A 14,564-nucleotide genomic window follows, 5' to 3' on the forward strand; every position below is an offset into this window, starting at 1 on the left:
TTGCATATAAAAATGCTCGTGTCCCCCATGAGAGTTATGTCAGAGTTGGCATTTCAGAAGGGGAGAGTATAGAGCAGTAGAGAAGGGAGGGCAGGAGCTGAGGCTCTGCTCTGTCCAGATTCAGCCCCCCCTTCCCCCCTCCTGGGGTTACTGCTTTCAGCACCCTCTTGATGAAACCCAGCCGCCCACACAAAGTCGGAACAGATTTGACCAAGGTTTACCAAGTGTCTTGGGGAACTTCTGTGGCCTGCTAATGGCTGTCTGAAAATGTGAGCCTGAGGTTTGCATAGCATGCCAGGAGGGCCGCTGTGGGAACTTCTTGGGGAAGGCACGGCAGTCCCCGGGCTGCACAACCCGGGGCTTTCCAGGACTAAGGGGTGGATAAGTGATGCTCCTGAGCGTCTCCCGAGGTGGCTGTGTCCCCGAGGGTTCTCTTTCTGCCCTGTACACAGCCCCAGAGCAGCTTCCTTGCAGACATCCGCCCCCGGCTCCAGACGGGAGGGGAGAAGGAGAGACAGTCAGGGAAAGCAGCTCTTCACGAGAAGTTTCACCATTTAACGGACTCTGCTCCGAACCTCAGCTGCCTCATCTTTCCAATGTGGACAGTAAACCCTCTATAACCGGTTCTGAGAAATAAAAGTATGAAACAGGACTTTACAAATGTAAAAAGCACACACTAAATAGAGGATAGCACCACTAGGCCCTGCTCTGATCCCAACTAGTTGTGTGATCTGTGCAATTATGAACATAATCTATAGACCTTTCTGAAAATGCAGCAAGCCTGTGAAAAATCAAAGAAAACCTTTAAATAGCCAGGCACTTTCCGCCTGGCTAACATGACGTTCAACTCTGGCACATTCTCTGTATCCCCATCACCTGGAGTTGGTTTCTCGAGTTCTAATTGAAGCAGTCTCAGATCTACTTCAGAATTCTTCCCTCAGAACATCCTAGCTTTGGAGAGGAAAGACTCTTCGGCGGAGGGTCAGGCAGCTCCTTTTATCTCTTGAGTTTTAATTCTGCGAACAAGTATAGAATGGCCTATGACGTGAACTATACGGGAGGTTTAACAAACACTAGACATACAACTCGGGGCAACCCCAGCAGGCTTCCTAATTGGCAGAGATGGGCACACCCAACTTGTCTTTTAGAGCATTTCCGTTCGAGTTGACTGTCCCAATTAAAACTGTGACCCAGATATAGTCACCTCTCCTCCAGAGAGCTGATATAACCAGCTCTGTGGGAAAGATCGTTTCCAGTTTGAGTGTTAAGTACATTAAAGTGAACTAGACTCAGATATATATCAAGTCAACCTCAAAAGCCATGGAAAGGGTGCTATGTTCCAGCAGGGAAGAGGAATTGGGACAAATGCCTTGACGTTCCCAAGCTGCCAAGTTTTGCACTGTCCTGACCCAAACCATCACTCTTAACCAGGCTGATATTGTGCCCCTAAACACACCACAGCCATGCCTGCTCCTGTGTCTTTGCTTTTGTTGTGGCTCTAGAAAGATAAATGTGACATGGTCAGTGCTCCTAAGGAGCTTATTTCCTGGCAAAAAAGATGGGAATATGCCCAAGTAATTTAGTAGCAAATATCCAGCGAGACTGGGAGGAATGCCTGACAGAGTGACTAAGAGAGTATGAAGAAAGGTCCCTTATGGCTGAAGGGCTGGGGAAGGTCATGGAGGAGACGGCATTTGATGGCAGCCTTGATGGAGGGTTTCAAGAGACTAAGGTTGGCATAAGATGATGTGGAAACAGGAGTGGCTTGGCTTGGCATGCAGGCCTAAGTGGGTCCAGTAGAGTCTCTGAAGGGACAGCAAAAAGGAAGGGGGCTGATGTTTCTTGAACACCTTCTAGGTCCAAGTGCATATGTTTCCATAAAATCTTTAGCATTGCTCTCAGTAGGCTTTATTATTCCCATTTTGTAGGTGGAAAAACAGAACGTCAAAGAAATTAAGTAACTTGCTTCAGGTCCCAACAGCAAGTGATTAGAGATCCCGGACTTTGAGCCAAGTCTGCCCAATGCCAAAGCCGGTCCACATTCTCTACAGTAAGCTGTTTCCCTGGAATCCAAGGCTTGAAAAAGGAGATCATGGCCATATCCTAAAAAGCTAAAGAATTTGGGTTTTTCCTTCCTTTTTCCTTTTAAAGACTTCTAGGTCTGGCTCAAACCCTACCCTTCTCACTAGACCTTTACTGAGTGTTCCAGACTCTGATATTCCCAGTTACTATTCACAGGGTCCCATTGGCTCATAGGACTCCATCATGAATCCCCAGTAAAAGATACAGGTTCTTAAGGGAGAAGAACTGGTCTTGCCCTTTTTCCTTACTCCTGAATGAGTCATTATGGAACTATCTCTTTTTGGAGAGGATGTAGAGACCAGCAGAGGCTATCTTCTTTCCAGTGTGGTCTCCCTACACTGATGGTAGAAGGAGTGGGTGCCCCCCAATCTCCCAAGGTCCATCAACAAACATTTGCCATCCCTGAAGTTTCTCTCTACAAGGAAATCACAGGAAACATGCCCACCTCTGCTGAGAGCAACCAACTCAGTGCACCACCAGACCACAACTGGCCATGCTTAGTCACGTGCTGCTCTGAAAACTGATAATGGAGTTTTTATTGAATTGGTCTAGAGAGCCACACCGCCCTGCCTAGGTGTCCAAGGAGATACTCCCAGCCTGGACAGAGACCCCACCACAGGCAGCTCCAGCTCCTCTGTGGAAGGGCCTGAAGATGGTGCCAATTCATAGACTGGGAATTTATTTGGGTATCTCTGAATTTAGTGCCTCAGTAGATTCGTCAAAAGAAAGAGGCAGCTTTACCTTCCCACCAATCATTTCCAGACCATTTAACACTTCCTCTCTCATAATGGCTGATTTTCCAGGTCACAAATTTCATGGGCATACTTGCTACTTACAGGATAACTATTGATCATTTAATTGCAAGGTAAGTACCATAGAAAGGATGGGAAAAAATCACATGGTAAACAATTATCACCTGAGAACTTGGTTATTTTTGAGTCTGCCTTGCTACAAGTCATTTATTTTCAAAGTTAAATTTAGTCCTAGGAAAACCCTCATTTGTGTATGTAGAAATGATAAAAAAAAAATATCTTCTTTTTAACTCATAATTATATCTACAATACCTGAGGCATATTCCTATTTTACTCTCCTCGACCATTTTCCTTCCAGGCTGCATTCCCTAAAGTAACAGTAGAAGGCCAGAACTGGGGCTATACAAACCTGGTAAAGAACCCCAGTCCCATCCTTTACCAGAGATGATACCTTGGGCAAGATGCTTAAACTCGCTAAGCAGTTTTTCATTAGTCAGATGATGTGAAAACACCTACTGCATTGGAATATTGTTCACAATAAATAATGTGTAATATGCCTGGTGCATAGTGGGAATACAGGGACCCACTTTTCAAATGTTCATGTTATGGCCCTTCACTTATATGAAAAGATCTACATTAGGATTTGGTTTTGTCAACAAAAAGAAATCCAAAATGATTTTTCACTTTTATGTACACTTTTCACTTATCTACACTTTTATGTACCAAAAAGTACAATAGGGTTCAGTGTTGGTTTTAAAGTGAGCCATTATTGAGGCTGGGTCCACCCCGAGCCATGAGAGTGGCTCCCCCAAACTCCGTCCTTGGCAATTTCACTCAGCATCAAGCCGCCATAGCTTTGAGCTGTGTCTATGAGCATCTGTGCTTTATCTCCATTTATTTTGTGCATCCATTAGAAAGATTTGTCCTAAGATATCAGAGAAGCCTAATAGGAATTCTCGACTATCAGATGGTGGGAGAAACCTGTAACTGTAAGTACCCATATGGTGCTTACTCCATGCCAGCCACTGTTTTAACAGCTCTGTAATGTGTAGTAACTCAATCTTCACAACTCCCATGAAGGAACAATGTTCATCAGCCCTATCTTGTGGGTGGGAAACTGAGACACAGAGTCGCTTGCTTGAGGTCAAAACTATCAGAGCGGTAGAGCTAAGATCAAATCCCGGAAGAGTTCATGGTTTTAACCTCTGCATCAGACTGTCCCATAGATAATGAGCACAAGTTATTTACACTTAAAAAGCACTGTGTGATGAGGTCACCAGATAAGGGAGAGGATCAAATGTTAGGTTAGAGGTTACAGTAGCCAGCCTTTAAGATGGCTTTCCAGGATCCATGCTTCCAAGTATTCATACCTATATGTAACCTCCTCCCTTCCCTTGAATGTGGGCTGGACCTAGGGACTTACATCTGACAATCAGAATACGGCAAAAGTGCTGGGGTGTCACTAACAAGGCTAGGTGACAAGAAGACTACGGGTTCCATCTTGGTTAGCCTTTCCCCCTCACACCTACTCTGAGGGAAGCCAGCTGCCATGTTGTGAGCTGGGCAGCTGTGGAGAAGTTCATGTGGCAAGGGATTCAAGTCTAATGAACAGCGAGCCAGAGCCTGAGGCTTGCCAACAGCCTAACTAGTGAGTATGGAAGTGGATTCCTCCACAAGATGAGCCCAGCAAGCACTGCAGCGAGCATTGCCAACATCACCAACTTCAGCCCACAATTTCTAAATCCAATAAGCTAAGCAAATAAATAGCTCTTTCTAGCATACTCAGATCCACCACCAGAAAAATTACCAAAGGTAGATTTAACAGCCAAAAGAAAAAAGAAAAGAAGATAGGTTTTTATGTGTGTTGTTTACATTTTCTTAGTAAGGACCATTCGTGTCCCTGGCAGAGTGGTGTGGTGGGTAGAGCTCGGTCTGCATGAAAAGGTACAAGACTTGTCATCCCAATCTTGCCACAACCTCACTTCTCTCCCTAACTGCACTCAACGGCTGTGGAGTTTTGGGAAAGTCTATGAACCCTCTGGGTCTCTATAATCCCATGTAAAAAGGGATATAAAAAGGGATAATACCTAGCCTGCCTGAGCAAGCTAGGGGATGAGACCAGATCATGTTTCAAGGATTCTTCTCACTGTGAAATGTATGATTCTCTGAGGCTTTTATTCAGACCAAGTTTTGACAGCCCTTTTACCAGGGTTCTCAAACTTTTTGGTCTCATGACCTCTTCACTCTTTTAAAAATTTTGAGGATCTGAAAGTATTTTTATTTATAGTGTAAGATATATATAGATATAGATCTTTATTTTGATCTAAATATATATATATATATGTTTTTAAAATTAAAAGTGGGAAATTGTTTAAATTCATTAAATTATTTAAAAATAATAAGTCTTATATGTTAACATAAAAATATAATTTTATGGAAAGTAGTCACATTTTTTCACAAAAAGGAGAAAAGGGACATCGCTTTATGTTTTTTGCAAATCTCTCGGTAGATTCGCTTACTAGCTGGCTCACTAGAAGACAGCTAGTTTTTCATTCCTGCGTTTGCCTTCTTTCTTTCACCGTAGCACATGATGGGTAGCTTCTGGAAACCCCTCAGTACACTGATGAAAGAATGATGCGAAAAGGGCAAATAATATCATAGTGTTGCTATGAAAACAGTTTTGAATTTATAGAACCCCCAGAAAAGTTTCTGAAACCGCCAAGGATCCCCGGATCACAATTTGCAAAACTGCTGTTCTATTCATTCTTGTCGGAAATGCTAAGATTTCTTCTCAACCTTTTGCCTATCTATCACCCCAAATCATCATCATCATCATCATCATCACCAAACACGCACGCACACACGCACACACACACACAATTTCCACACTTGATTTTCCTAAAACCTCTCTTTGGGAAACTTTACATCAAAATATTAACCCAAAGCAGACCCTTTGCAGACCTACTGATCCTCATGGTAGACTGTCAGCTCCTCCTCCAAATGGTGGTTTCCTGCTTATCTGCTGCCCCCACTGAAAGTAACAAATGGCTTCTTGAGGGTGTGCATCTAGTCTGACCAACTGGATGAATAGCTGAGGAATTCAAATGTTGCTTGCCTTTGAAGTGTTGGCTTCAAAAACAAGTGCCTAGGGGAATCAGCAATGAGCAGTCCTGCTTCAAAAGCTAGCAACCACCCATCCAACAAAACGACAGGGACCCTCTAAAGCCCCCCAGTTAGCCAACCAGGAAGGCACCCAAAGTGGGAGTGGGGGCAACATCTGATCTGTTGGGAGCTTTCAGAGAAGACATTTAATAACGAGCTAAGTGGAAAAGGAAATCCCTAGATCTGGCCACACTAAGTGGTAGCATGTGGAGAGGGAAAGCACCAAGACGTGGACTTTTAGTTCTGGTTCTACCCTCAGCTCAGTGTTATCAAAAGCAAATGATTCTCTGAAAATGACAAAGAGGCAAGAAGGGCACTAAATTCCTTCTGGTTTTTCATGTCGAGTTTCTCATCAATGATTCACATTGGTCTGTGGATCTATATCTGAACCAAAGATAGGACATATTCCCTGACCTCTTTACACCTGAAATACATAACCCTTTCATTTAGTCAACAATTATCAAGACCACAGTTTGTTGCTGGCACTGTTTAACACTGAAAGAGCAATGAAAAAACACTGAAAAATTCTTGCTTTTATATTCTAGAGGAAGAGATATGCAAATAAAATACACCATATGTCAGTGGTGACAAGCATCACCACTTAAAGCAGGGAGAGAGAATATGGACTATAGAGTTGAGAGCTGTTTACAATTTTAAATAGCTAGTCAGTGTAAGCAAACTGAGTTTGCTTGGGAAAGTTGGGAATTTGAAATATGATATACCCCTGCGTGAATCTGGCCATCATGAAGTCAAATTCATTCATTCCATGAATCTGTTAGTCAGTCAGTCAATAAATGTTTCCTGGAACATTGAATATCTTGCAATGTTGGGAGCTTGGGGAGGTGGTTCCCTCGTGTGGAAATCAGCTTTTAATTAAGAGGCAATATCGAGTAATGACACTACAAGTGACTGGAAACCAGACTGTCTGAGTTTGCATCCTGTGTTCTAGCAACGAGATACTGGGCAACTGGGTGAACATGGCTGCTCTCCTATTTTTTCACCTTCAAAGTAGAAAGAATAAAAGTTCTTACTTGAGTGATTGTAAGATGTTACTGGACATAACTCCACTCTCAAATGGTAGCCATGAAAGCAAAAATCAGAAGAGAAAACCAGGAGCAAATTGTCTGTGGGCACATGAGAGACTCTCTCTTGGGACTACCTAGAAATAAATGGGGTCCAATGAGATTTGAGACTTATTTGGATGGCAGAGTCTTGGGAAGATCCGGTTACACTACTCGTTTTCAGGAGATTCTGTGGGGCTCCCAAAGCAGAGAGGAAAACACCTCCCACTAATGACTTTAGCTGACCAAGAGAGCTGGCCATAAAAGGGACCATTCCAAACAGGATAGGCTGATTTTATTACAGAAGGAAGCGATTTTCCTTGACATAAAGGACTGCTGTGCCTCTGAGCATTTCTGGAGTGAAGGCTTTGCTATCCTCACTGTCCAAGTGCTGACCAAACCCACTCCTGCGCCCAGAATGTTGCCACCAACCGACTGTAGCCTGTCCTCCCTCGTTTGCATAAGAATCCTGCTCCATCTGTTAGAAGGCGCAATATCTGTTCATGCTAATCTGATTGCTCCTATAACTTGTATTAAAAAACATGGAGGTTAGCACAAGCTTTGCTCTGACCTTTGATTTTCCAATATCGCATCTGGGGTAAGCACTTCTTTTAATCTCTACGGACAATAGGCAAAATTTCACCAAGGGGACTGCTGACAGAGGCAGAGATCATAGAGCATGTGTCCATGACCCCAGGTTAGATGATTATAATAATGCTTTTTAGGCTCTTCTAATAAAGAATATGCTGAACAGGCTCCACCGTGCGTGTGCAAAAGTCTAATTGCTGTTAACATGTCATTCCCATCACTGAGAAGCAACAATGTACTGACGGCTTGTCAAATCCAGAATTGATTTTGAAATTGCTTTAATGAGGCGGTGAATAAGTTTGCAGGAGCCCAGCCATCTGAGAGGCCTCCACGGCATCAGGCCGGATCACCTGCAGTTGCTTTGTTGACTGTTCATAAATGAGGAGGGGCACACAGAGGCTTGCTATTCGGCTGCTGTGGATTTGTAAGCTCTGGACTAGGATTTCAGTCCCTGTTCCCATGTCTGAAGTTCCTTGCATTTTAGATTTGTTTTGAAGTGTGTGTGTGTGTGTGTGTGTGTGTGTGTGTGCATCTCCCTTTCAGCTGTGTTCCCGCTCCCACCCGCCCCTGAAAAATACCTCTGACGGAAAGGGTTGGGCTGGTTTTTCTCCAAAGTACGGGGAAGGTTTACAAGTTCCTTCTTGTTCCCATCCAGTATGTGTAGAGCCGCTCTGAGAGTAATGAGCCTCCTCCTCTGGATCAAGATAGATCGTCAACAGAGGGGGAGGCCCGGATGCAGAATAAACCTTTTCGACCTGCATCACTGTCTACAGAGAGGGAGTCGACCAACGATCACTCTGCTTCCAAAATGACTGCACCCGCTTTTTGTTTCCCCTGAAGGATGAGAAAAGTTGGTAAGGTTTTGTCAACTGCAAAGGCTAGAACCCACAGCTGTTCTCACGGTCCAGTGAGCTGACAGGGGGGGAAGGGGCAGAAATGGCCCGGTTTGGTTCGTTATCACCCTCTAAGAGCAACTCTTGCCAGGTCTTTCAACACCGCCAGGCAAGTATGGGGAAAGGAGCAAGGAAACCTTCCAAATGAGACCAAATCTAAAGCAATGGGTCACCTAATTCCTGCCCAAGATGTGGTTTTGGATTCGTGATAAGGAAACGGATGCTTTCCCGGAGGAGAGAATGGAATAAGCTTTCCTGCTTCCTTATCTTTAACTTGTAAACACCTCCAACCCCTTGACAATGAAGACAAATGTATGCCCCAGCTTGCAGTAAAAATGAAAAAACTGCCAGTAACACTTCACAATTGTCGCTTTTATTACCTGCCTCCCCCACCCAGAACATTATTTCATTCAGAGCCAAGGTAGAGAGCCAAATTGCCTTGTTTCCAAAGGATATGAGCGTATTTTAGGAAAGCATCTGTGGGTGTTATATTCCATGGGGCATCATTTCATTTATATTGCCCCCACGTTTATGAGTACATGACCGGCATCCTTATCAGGTTCATATGCCTTCAAGAAATTGGATGCTACGGGCTCCATATATCAATGTTACGATGATGTATATTTCATGAAATCTGTAAATAAGGTCAACAGGATGGGGATATTCTGGATGACAGAATCTTTAATAGTTTTTGAGGAATGGCTTGTTTCCCTGTAAAAAGTCAATTTACCTTTTTTTTTTGACTCTTGTTCATTTAAAAAATCTGATCTGGCTACTTTGACAGAGACAAACCCCACCCGCCCATGCTCCAAGATTGTGAACAGAAAGAGGTAGCCACCTTTATATAAACGAATGGGTTGAAATGCAAGTTGTTAGCATCAAAAGAGTAGATAATTGGCGCCTCTGGGGTTTCTGATAGTTTGTCTTTTCTTATCGCCTGAAACAGTGTCTCTAGATGAAGGAACAGGTGACTTGGTCTTCAAAGAACGCAGTGACAAAAGAAAAAGAAAATACTCAGGGTCATGAGTGCCAGGATTTAAAGTTCAAAAATGTTGTTTTTATAATCTCAGTGAAATTGGAAAGTAATCTCAGCTTCTGCCAAGACCTCCATCTGTCCCAGGCATCAGCTGCAGATTGGGGTCTGTTATTGTAAGAAGTGTTTGACGTGGGCTCAAGAGCTAGAGAAAATGAAGTTGTTATGTCCCGCTCTCCATACCCTCTGCCTTGACTCCACGCTGCCCAGGATGGAACACAGGCACCTAAAACAACTCACTCACCTCTCCACCCCACTGAAGACCAAAAGCGAAGCTGCCTCCTTGGGAGGGAGAGATGCTGGAGACATAGGCGGACAGAATTGGAACCACAACTCTGAGTGATATTGAAAATGGCAAGCGAAACTGGGAAGGCTGAAGGATGGTCACCAAATCTGTTGCCAGGACTTGGGTATCTTCTTCTGGGCCCTCCTCTCTGGAGCTGTGACCCAGGAGTAGAGGTGGTTCTGTACAAAAAAGGTGACTAAATGGAAATATTAGGGCTGCAAAGGCCTTAACAAAGGGCTAGTGCTATAGACGCAGTAAATACTGGGGCACCTGGGTGGCCCCATCAGTTAAGTGTCTGCCTTCAGCTCTGGTCATGATCTCGGGATCCTGGGATCAAGGCTAGCACAGGGCTCCCGGCTCAGCAGGGAGTCTGCCTCTCCCTCTCTCCCTATGCCCCTCCCCCCCGTCCATGCTCTCCCTACCCCCTCTCAAATAAATAAATAAATAAATAAATAAATAAATAAATTTAAAAAATAAAGAAGCAGTAAATATTGAACTCATACTATAGATATAGACACTGATCTTCCCAATTTGCATATATATGTAGATGTATATATGTATATATATATACGCACACATACATAAAGAGAGAGAACAGTAAAGACAGAGGTTTTAAAAATGTAATAGCAACTTTCAAACAACTAAGGAAAGGAAAATATCCTTCAGTATTAAATACATTATTATCTTATTGTCCTTATTATTAACAAGATGGTGTAGATGATCTCTTCCAGATCAATGAGCATCCCCTCAGGCCAAAACACAAGAGAAAAAGTGAATCTTGAGTGACAGAGCCTGGAATTTCACTTGCCCCCGCCACCTGCTCTTGGAGGTCAATGGTTCTATAGAGTATAATTACCAACTTCATTGCTGCCTCTTAGCTTGCCTTCTCCCCCTGTCTAATTGATGGCCAAGACACCAATGTTGTTTCAGATCTCTAAAAACATCTTGGGTATAACTACTTCTCCATCCAACAGATGCTGCTCACTTGGGAACCTACCAGAGCTGGGAACTCAAGGATGGCTTGTGTTTGCTCAGACTTAAGGAAAAAAAAAAATGATAGAGCAAAAAGCAAGATTATGGATCTACTCCAGGTAGAAAGAAAATTAACCACAATCTTAGAATTTGGTCTCAGCTGCAACTTCCACTCCATACATTCATTAATGTACTTACTGGCCCTCTTCCAAGTAAAGGATACCTGACCTTCAGTTTCTTACCTTTCTTTTAGTTCTTACTTGCGTCCCTTGTGTCCCACATGGAGACAGTGGACTCATTGCTTCGGCAAATGGTGAAACTGTATAAGGAGTCCACATGGCAACGGATTGTTCACATCTGTCAATGGCTGCGAAGAGAGCACCAGAACTACCATAAGATCTTCTTGACCAATGAAACACAAACCACTAGCCAAACTCTATGCCTAGAAACTATGCTCTGAAACTGACCTCTCCAAAACCGGAAACAACATTGCACCCAGGAGAATTTGGGGAACTTGGTCTCTTTTCTTGCTCATCTCTGGGCCACTAGAGTAGACTCCTAGAAGCACATCTCTTCTTTCTCCCTAAGCACCAAACCCCAACTCCCCTGGGAGACACAGATCCTCTGTGGAGTGGCTGGTTTCCATTCCAGACCCTTCTCTATTTCAGCCCATTACCACAGCCCAGCTAGGACAGGACAAGAGTTTTTAAAACAAAAGGGAAGGGCACCCTTGGAGCTTTTGTCATTGAATCCCCTGTAAACATGGTTACTCTAACCCTTCACGTCCCCTATAAACCTAACTAGACAGCAGATGCTATATGCTAAGATACAGGGCAAAATTGGACTTTCAAAGGGGTGGACCCTTATATCTTTTTCATGGCTAAAGCTACTAGTTTCTTTTTTCTTTACCTTTTTTTTTTTTTTTTTAATTTGATGGGCGTGGGGAGGGTGCGAGACTCCCTGTTAAGCAGAGAGCCCAACATGGGGCTCGATTCCGGGACCCTGAGATCATGACCTGAGCCAAAGGCAGATGCTTCGCCAACTGAGCCACCCAGGCACCCCTAAAGCTTCTTGTTTCTATCCTAGGTTAGGGATCAATAAAATATAGTCACATGCTAAATCTGGCCTGTTGCCTGTTTTTGTAAATAAAGTTTTATTGAAATATACCCATGCTCATTCATTTTCATATTGTCTAGAGCTGAGTTGGCACTACAACAGCTGAGGTGAGTAGTCATGACAGAGACTCTATGACTCGCAAAGCCTAAAATATTTGCTCTCTGGCCCTTTAGAGAAAATGTTTGCCCAACCCTTTCTCTATTGGTTGTCTCCACATTACCCAATTATTATCGGTGGTAGCCTGCATCAATTCATCTGCTATTGACTGTTTTGGTTTATGATGTGTAGGCTCACAGACTCTAAACAAACAAACAAAGGCAACTCACATGCACCAGATCCTGGTTATTAGTGGCTGAGTCCATAAAAATAGAGGGAAATGCACAGGAGCAAACTATTTCAATAATTTTGTAAGAGTGGCAGAGGCAAGAGTTGCATACTTAACTGAACCCCACACGGTTATTGAGCAAATGCTTCAAGATTCGGGAGCAAATAAAGATAAAAGAACTCTGCCCTGTAGAATATCAATGAAAAAGAAATGTATTGAAGATTATGTCACATTAGACTCTGCTATCCAAAGTCCACAGATATGGAAATGAAGGAAATCTCTTTAGGGATTTGCTCAGGGAAACCTGAATTTGTTTCACTTGTTCAAATACCAAATACTAAGTGATTCTTTACAAAGAAATCTTTTTTATAAGAAGTATCTTTTAAAGTGAAAACAAAGAAATGAGTGTTTGTTTCTCTGTGGAAGACATAATGCCAAATCTAGCATACCTCCCCACTCGGTCCCACACCTAGTGTCCATTTTAGAAGTCACTGCCCACACTTTGTAACTGAGCTGATATGAAGTGAGACAAGGTTCCTGCAGAGACCTGACTAGTATGTTTTCCAAGAGGCACATAACTAACCTTTCAGCAAATGTACTTGACCAAGTTTCCCTCAAAGCCTGATCGTTTGGACAGAACTTGACCCAAGTCCCTTTCACTTGACCAAAGGGTTGAAAATTGACATGGATTTGATATGGAGCTGCAAAAGCTCACTCCTAGGCCAGCTTAGATTTTCCCAACTGTTGGATCACATACCAAAGGAATTAAGGGTCCAATATTGTGATGCTCACCTTTCTGTCCACACTACGTCTCCAAATGCAGCTATAGCTATCCCAGCCACTTGGAAGGTGGGCAAATAGCCTTCAACCTCCCTGTACTAACTTCAGGCTATGATGGAATAGGCACATGTGGACAGGCAGCATCCACACCCATCCTCTCTCACACATGTACCCACAGAAAGAGCCTATTTCTTGCAAGTAAAGTGTAAGCCATATCCAGAACTTAAGGTGGAAGAACTCTTCTGGAGATAAAAAAGATGAGTGTTGCAAGATGAGTGTGGCATCCCTTCTTTGACATTCATCTCGCCATAAGATATGGTGCTCCTTCTCAGTACATTTTCCACTCTATTTTATAATTAAACTGTATCTTATTAATCTATGAATTCTTAGCATCTGACATAGTATGTGGTATGTAGGTGCTCAATAAATATTTTTTCATGTGTCCATTCATTAAGTCAATAAATGTTTACTGAAAAATTACTCTGTGACAAATGCCTTGCTAAGTACAGTAGACTAAAGAAATTAATAAGACACAATCTGTATCCTCCATGTGTCCCAAATCTAGAGGAGGAAGAGCAAATAAAAAGATAATGACCATATAGGGTAGAGGTATTTCAGTGAAGACTTACAGATTTGGGCTCCTAACCCTGCCCTGGAGTGGGTGGATGTGGGAGTAGCTAGGTTAGGGCTGAGAACACTTCTCTCTGGAAATGCCAATAAATGTTGTCACATAGAGACTTGTGACCTTTGTAGAGTACAGTAAGGACTCTGCAATCTGTGATAATTTTCAGCAATCATAGTTCACTATGATGTAATACTGTGCCTCACAAACAGAGACACCTAACAAAAGGCTGTTTGGGGTTTCCTGTTGATGTGCAAACATATAGCCTAGATTGCTTGGATCTTGCCTTGGTTTAGGCACGTGGCAGTTAAAAACAACAATTAAGGAAATAAATCAGCTAGTCAGTGAGTTAGAATCAGAGGATCATAGAACATTAGATTCTATCAAATGGCATGTAAAATGTTACGAGTCTGCCTGATGCCAGATGACTTGTGTGACCAGTTTCATTCTTCTGTTCAATTGATAGAGTGACTGACAGGTCATTTGGGCTTTGCCGGGAGGGAGAGTTGCACGGGAAGACTTGGCATGGGGTAGTATTTTGATGAATGTGTTCTGAATGAATGAAGGCAAACACCTCAGGCTCTGTGGAGGAAAAGTAGGCCTCAAAATCCAGAAGCTCAAATAACACAACCACATTGACCTTCTCATCAATCATCAATCAACATCCATCAGTGTTGTTGGGAGCAGTAGAGAATGCAGGAGAAATCATACCTGCTCCCCGATCTTAAAAAATCAGGGATATAAACAAGCAGGCAATCCATGGAAGAGGGAAGTCAAAAGTATATGAAGGGATGCTCAAACTCACCCATTATCAGGAAAAACGCCAATTAAAATATTAATGAGATATAATTTCATACCAAATAGACTGAAAAAATATTTTAAGCTGGATGAT

The sequence above is a fragment of the Mustela nigripes genome, chromosome 3 (assembly GCF_022355385.1).
Source record: "Mustela nigripes isolate SB6536 chromosome 3, MUSNIG.SB6536, whole genome shotgun sequence".
Lineage (NCBI taxonomy): Eukaryota > Metazoa > Chordata > Mammalia > Carnivora > Mustelidae > Mustela > Mustela nigripes.